This window comes from Lampetra fluviatilis, chromosome 55, assembly GCF_964198595.1.
Source record: "Lampetra fluviatilis chromosome 55, kcLamFluv1.1, whole genome shotgun sequence".
Classification (NCBI taxonomy): Eukaryota; Metazoa; Chordata; class Hyperoartia; order Petromyzontiformes; family Petromyzontidae; genus Lampetra; species Lampetra fluviatilis.
Window position 1 is genome coordinate 8,362,774 of NC_136329.1, and position 7,154 is coordinate 8,369,927.

Sequence of the window (7,154 nt, forward strand, 5' to 3'; positions counted from 1 at the left end):
TATGTAGTGACATCGCTGGATGTCAACATGCTGGGTGCAGTGCCGTCCTCAGAGGGGCACGGCGTGCCGTGTAACGACATCGCGGATACCACAGTGGTGTGGGAGTAGTCCGGCCCTAGAGGGGCCCGGTGAGTGCTGAATGATAGCGCTGGATGGCACCACGTTTTGCGTGCAGTGCCGACCCTACGGGACAGGGTGTGTGGGTGCCGGCCGAAGGATTAGGTTATTCGAGGCCATGGCACTCTGGTTGACCCGGGAGAGCACGTGGCCAGTTAAGTCTACAAAGGGGCCCCAAGAGGGGGCTAGGGGTGGTCACGTGATTGGGACCAAGATCCTTCCCGAGGATTCTGGAAGGTGGACGTGGCCAAGGGCAGAGCAGGCCACGCCGCAGAGAACCCCTTCGTCTACGTTCTCCATTCAACGAGTCTCCAACACATGGACCCGGACCGAAGCTGTTGGTCCCGGTCAGTAGTAGCAGTTATGTAGTAACTAGTGTAGATAGCCTGGTGGTCACAACCATCGGTTGTTATTCTGTTAAGGGGAAAGTTACCCCGTGTGTTGGAACTGAATAAATGTGTTGCCTTCAAGTCTACAACTGCGACTCAGTTGAACCCATTACATATACACACACACAGCCTGTTTATATAGAGACACAAACACAGAGTTTGTTAATTGACTCGAGTCTAAAGGTTCACGCGGGGTCCCTTAGAGCAGCAATGCCCAATGACCAAACAAACGTCGGTCTGTGATGTACGCTTGCCAAACTGGTGCCTCTAATTATCTCGGCACGCCAGAGGAAGCCACGACAGCCCAGACCCCCACCATGAGACCCCCACCACGGGACCCCCACCACAGGACCCCACCACCATGGAGGTCACAACGCTGGTAATTAACCTCGGTGTGAAATACGAGCAAGGGTCGTGTTGTTTGCTTTGGATTCGTCTGACAAGTGGTGGTTGTGATGGGGAAGCGGTGTTGCAAGCGGTCAATGCTACGCTGCTCTGCGAACCCGGCGACCCAAGTTCGATTCCCACTCACGGTCACCAACACCCAGTGACCATTATCTGAACCTCCCCTAGGTCGACACAGCCTCAAATGAGTACCCGGTGCGATGCGTAAAAGCATTGCCACTGGGTTAACAAAGGCGGTCGGGCGTAGTGTTGGACTACCCACCCCCTCGTGTGCCGTGCCGGCCTTCATAGGTGCTGCTCGCTAACAGCACTTGCCCCAACAGTCTGTTACAGGCTATATGGGGGATCTTTTTCTTTGTTTGCTTGGATTCGTCTGATAACACTGGTCAACACACTTTTTCTGGCATAAGGTATTCTAACGGTTTTAAGGTAATTTTGGGGTGCTGATTCCAAATCTGGCATCCGTTTTTGTCTATCACATCATGTTTTTGAGATATCAAATATAGCATTTTCAATAAAAACAGCTAATTTATGTTTCATCATATAGGTCTTCGCAATACTCTCGCCACGGCTCGACGACAAATCTGCGAAGCTTCCATGAGATTTTCCCCCAGTCGCATTTTGGATGCATTGCAGTCGTGGTTGAAATTTCATTGATTGTCCTGGCTGCCTGGAAAAAAAAACGTTTCCTCGCGTTTCCTTTTTGGTTTGCTGATTCCAGTTCTTCACCCACACATCATCCAACTATCTACATCTGCTTATCCAATTCGCAGCTTCTTCTGTATTTCGGCCTTCAAATCTTGATATTGTTTGAGGTATTTTGCTCTTCGCTTCCCTTTTCTCTTCGATTAAGAAGGTCTCATCAGAAATCCAGGTTTTCTGTCTCTTAGCCTTGATGGATTGTTACATTTGCAACATCCAAGGGTACTGTTTTTTGTGCTCTTCCAAAGTTCTTGGGTGTTTCTTTCTCTTTCAACAACTCCAGAGCCTTGAACCTGTTAGACATTTCTACCGTGTACTGTGCTGCTCTATCCTCTTTAAATTCCTCAAGGTTCAGTGGTGGGATAGGACTTTGTCTTGCTTCCTTCTTTAGTTTAACCTTCAGGGTTGTCACCGACAAGTGATGGTCTGAGTCACATTTGCCCCCCCCCCCTCCAAGTCAGCAGGCCACGATAGACACGAGATGGGGACATCTAGGGGAAAGGTCACAGAGGGGTCCCATCGGAAAGCCTCGGGAACCCGCTAGTAGGTTTCCAGAGGCGTTGGCGTGCCCGGTGTAACAGGCTAAAATTACCCATGTCCCGATTAAACCCGGGTATAGTTTGGCCCAGGTCAGAGTATACCCGGGGGGATAAACTGTCCTAGGCTAAACTTTACCCGGGGGTTTAAACTAGACTGGGCCAGACCATACCCCTCCAGGCCAGAATATGCCCCATGTGAAAGTTCAAACGAACTTCAATCGATATCTAAAATGCGTATAAATGGAAGAATCTCAATTTGATCAATTGAATAATTTTTAGGGTTAGGGATATGGATAGGGTTATTATTAAAGTTTTTCTGGTTGAAGCAATCAAAGTCTGTGTTTACAGTTTTAAATAAAATGTTGGAAAAATTTAGTAATTCATGTGTATATCGCTCAACACTATTACTATCATGGGGGTATGATTTGGCCTAGAGGGGTATAATTTGGCCTAGGCCATAATATACCCCAGAGTATAAATTGGCCTAGACCATAATATACCCGGGTATAATCTAGCCTAGGCCGTTTTAACCCCGGGTATACTACGGCCTGGGGGTATACTACGGCCTGTAACACCGGGGCAGAGCGAGGCCACGCTGAGACTATAAGAGGGGCCTCTGTGGGAGACCTCGTGGCTGTTGCTGGAAGTAAGATTACCGTCGTGCTGTTCAAGATCGTCGTTACCATCTCGTCAACATCGTCGCTGTCTTCTTCGCTCGATATTGTTGTTGGCTGTCTCCGTTCAGCGCCGTCAGTGTTAGAGGGTTGGAGTTGTGTATAGGCTAGTGACTGTAGAGTGTGCACCCATGGAGGGTGTTATCCCAATGGTGTTCGTGAAATAAAAGTGACTCCAAGTAGTAGTCTCCGAGTTAGTCACTATGCACGCATGATGCAAAAATGCCATTGAGTGCGCACAAAGGAAGCCTCCACCGGAGAAGATCATTCCGCCACTGCAGTCGATGAGTCAGTCGAGTTAACGACATCGTAACGTTGGACATTCTGGGTCCATTTCCTCCAACGCCTCGGGGACATCGCTCTCTGCTGGTGGGAGTTGAGTACTACAGGCGCTGGCCAATTGCCTGGCCAGTGGTTTGTTCATCCGTCTAGGCCAGGGGTCGGCAACCAAAATAACAAGAAGAGCCATTTCTTTCCAATTCGGTACAAAATTCAGTATTTCAAGAGCCGCAATGCATCTGAGTACATACTGTACATACGTACATATCGTCAAGAAGCAGCCCGTAAAGAGCCGCATGCGGCTCCGGAGCCGTAGGTTGCCGACCCCTGGTCTAGGCTGAAAGCCTGCCTTTCTACGAGTTAACAAACCTGCCATGCACACAAAACTCACCAGGCTCCGGTCGAATCTAGATTTGCTGTGGTTGTCCCACCTGATGACGGACGCTTGTGTTGCGTCCGAAACGTCGTGATTTAATTTATTTTATACCTCCGTGACTTTACCGAAAGAACCAAAGAGTAAGGCTCCGATCTGTCTGCACCACTGCCGTCCGTGCGCTCGTCTCTACCTAACCCAGAATTTTCTCTCTTCAGAAACGACGGTAGCGCCTGAACCCCAAGAACTACGGTGACAAAAGTCATCACGAAGGGCCGATCAGCCGTGCACGAGCCCGGAACATCAGGGAAAACCAAATGCACACAAAACAAAAAACGGATTGACTGTATAGGTTATTGTTTATTGCAGGGCAAATTCACATATGCCTCCACACATGGGTCGTCGTGGTTGAACGAGAAACCACAATACACCACTTTCTAGAAATCGTGAGACATACCTGTCAACCTATTGGGTTTAATCGTATTCTAGTACAGGGAAATTTTATTTTCAAGTCCATATGTGCGTGCAGCCGTTTCAATACGGGCAAAAAATATTGTCTATGTGTTTATTTCTCTCCTTGTGATGGGACTTTCTAGGCTGAACGTTGAGATTTATAAAGGGCACGGGGTGACCAGTAAGGTCTGAATTGGTCTGTAATAAGGCAGGGCACTGATAAGGGGTTGACAGGTATGGTGAGACAATGGGCTTATATCACACCGGCTATACACGCACACAAAAGATGACGCGATTTCCCACGTCTCATTACACAGGCACCTCATCATAGATCAAACATGCTCGTCTTTCTACATGCCACTGTGTTGATGCACCTCGCCGCCTTAAGTGCATCCATTCAATTCGCAAAATACATTACGATTTAACACGTAGCAGGCTTCCGCGACCAATGTCATCCATAAGAGGGTTTTTTTGGGTTAGATCGCATAAATATATAAATGTGTCGTTAAAACCCTTACTTGTTGACTGTGGCAGGTGGTGGCAGGTTTTAACGACACATTTATACAGGTAGGAACAACAGTTCCACACTGCCTCGTGTTTCTTTCAACATTCCCATCCTTAAGGTGATTCAGTTTGGGGTGGAAGGGGTAGGACTGGGTGGAGAGGGGAGGGTGGGGAGGGGCTGGGTGGGGAGGGGCTGGGTGGGGGTGGGAGGGGTGGGGCTGGGTGGGGTGGGGCTGGTCACCCCGTGGTGCCCTTATAAAACTCAACGTTTAACCTACACACTACACTATACACGATAAACTACACTTATACAGGTAGGAACAACAGCATCCACACTGCCCACCAGGGATTATTTGTCTGTCTGTCGTGCACGAATGCGCTGTCCAACCAAGTTCCTACCTGCCCACTCCGAAGGAACGTGTTATATTTGCGCGATCTAACCCAAAAAAACCAACCCATTACATTACGATTGTTGATACTTAGAATAGACGTGAGACATGTTCGTTCCTAAATTATTATCATTCTACATTGCAGTCGTAAAGATGCTCTTTGGAGACGTCCAATCTAATAAACTCCTTTTAAAAAGTTGTTTTAAAAGCAACGGTTTTATTAACAACTTCGTTTAACTCACGGTCGAGACGTACTGTACGTTAATGGCACCTGAGACACGTGGCGCCTGCTTTTTGTGTGAGCCGATTCCACAGTTTAGGGACCGCGGCGTTTTTGACCTACACAAATATATATATAAAAATAATTAGGCGTCCATACAAAATGTAAATTGCTTTAAAGTAGCGAATTAATTAATTCATGCCGATTTTGATACAGGCACGCACTGTCACCGGATCTGAGTACGTGTGTCAATGGAATTGATTTGACAACGGGAAGTGAACTAAATTTTGATTACAAGATTTGACCACGACAAACAGAGGAATCAAGTTAAGTTAAACCGTTGAAAAAGGTGAAGTCTTTGATTTCCAAAGAATAACGTGTTATACAGCTCCGCGAACAGTCAGCCCCGACGGCTTCCACCTCGTCGCTCCGCCAACAGTAAGCCCCGAAGTCGCCCACCTCGTAGCTTGTTGGGCCCAGACTGCGGGGCCTCACTCCCCTTATATATTCCTCTCTCGGCCCCGCCTCCAAATCGAACAGTTGGCCCCTCCCACCCCACTTAGGGCGAGTGTCTTCAATCACCTCAACGTGGAAACATTTCGCCGTCCCCTTTACACCGCCCCTCGGCCACCTCTTGGCAATCATCTCAACGCGTACACTTCATCCTCCTTGCAGTTCTCCTACACAGTTGTTGTTGTGGTTACTCATGGGAATTCCTTGGCCATCAAAGGGGTTTGTTGGTAACTATGCTGAGCCGAGGATGGCTCAAGAGTTTCTTTCCCCGGAGGAGGATATTATACTTTGCATATTATCCTTGCACTTTATTACATCTTGAGATCGGGGAGAGAAGGAGGAGTCAATCAACATCAGAGGGCGGGGCGGGCCCAAACCCAGGGGAGGTATTCTTAGGTTTTTTCGGTAAAGTCACGTAGGTAAAAATTTTAAATTAATAAAAGTAAAATAAAATAAAAATCACGACGTTTCGGAGGCAACACAAGTAAGATACAGCTATCAAGTAAAATACAGCAATCGTGCTGTGACGGTTCCACCTGAAGACGGAAGCTTGTGTTGCCTCCGAAACATCGTGATTTTTATTTTACTTTTATTAATTTTAATTTTTTACCTACGTGACTTTACCGGAAAAAACCTAAGCATATGAATCCTTGCAGTCACGAAAGCTTCAAATCTAGAATTAATACCCAGGGGAGGTGCCAGAGAAAATACTGAGCTAGGATTGGTCATCTTGGTTTGAAAAGTAAAAGAGCAGGAAAGTGGAATATGGGGGAGGAGACAGCGGGGAGTCGGTTGGGTGGGTGGCAGAGAGATGAGATTGGTGGAGGAAGAGGGGGGACGAGATGGAGGGGGGCCGGGATACAAGGAGAGAGTCGAGAAGGGGGCTGGGAGGCATGGTGACTGAGGCTTGCGAGTCAGTGTGCTACAATAAAGATCCTCATATCCGACGTTGCGTGTCCCGAGTCCATCTATATATCTATCTGCGCGTCTCTCTGTGGCTCTATCCCTATGTATCTATCACCGTGTCTCACTCCCCGTGTCTTTGTCCCCCGCGCCTCGCGTATCCTCGACTCGCGACGTCGTCTTTACTGGCGACGTCGTCTTCACTCGAAACATCTTTGCTCATTTCGCAAAGCGACAAAAAACCCCTTCACGGGAGCTCCGTTTCCTTCGCTTGCGGATTCTCGCCTTGCGCGCTGCCTCGCAATGCTTGACGGGAGCAAGTCTCCCAACGCGAGCGCGCTGGTCTCCCAAACGGATCTCACGGGCACGAGACCGGATGTATGGACGTGTCAACGGGTCACAACTCCCCCCCCCCCCCGGTCTGCGTTCTCGGGTGTGCTCTGAAAGTGTTGACTGTTGATTTTAAAAAAACTTATTCCACACTCCTGGCACGCGCGTGCCACTTCTTACCCATGTGTGTGTGTAATGTGTGTGTAATGTGTGTGTAATGTGTGTGCCTCCCAACTCCCGTTGGCGATGACGTACACACATGTACGTACGTGTGTACGCCATCGTTTTTTTTCCCCATGACATTCCGATGACGTACGTGTACATAGTCAAAACGACACTGGAAAAATAACTGAAGTAACTTTAT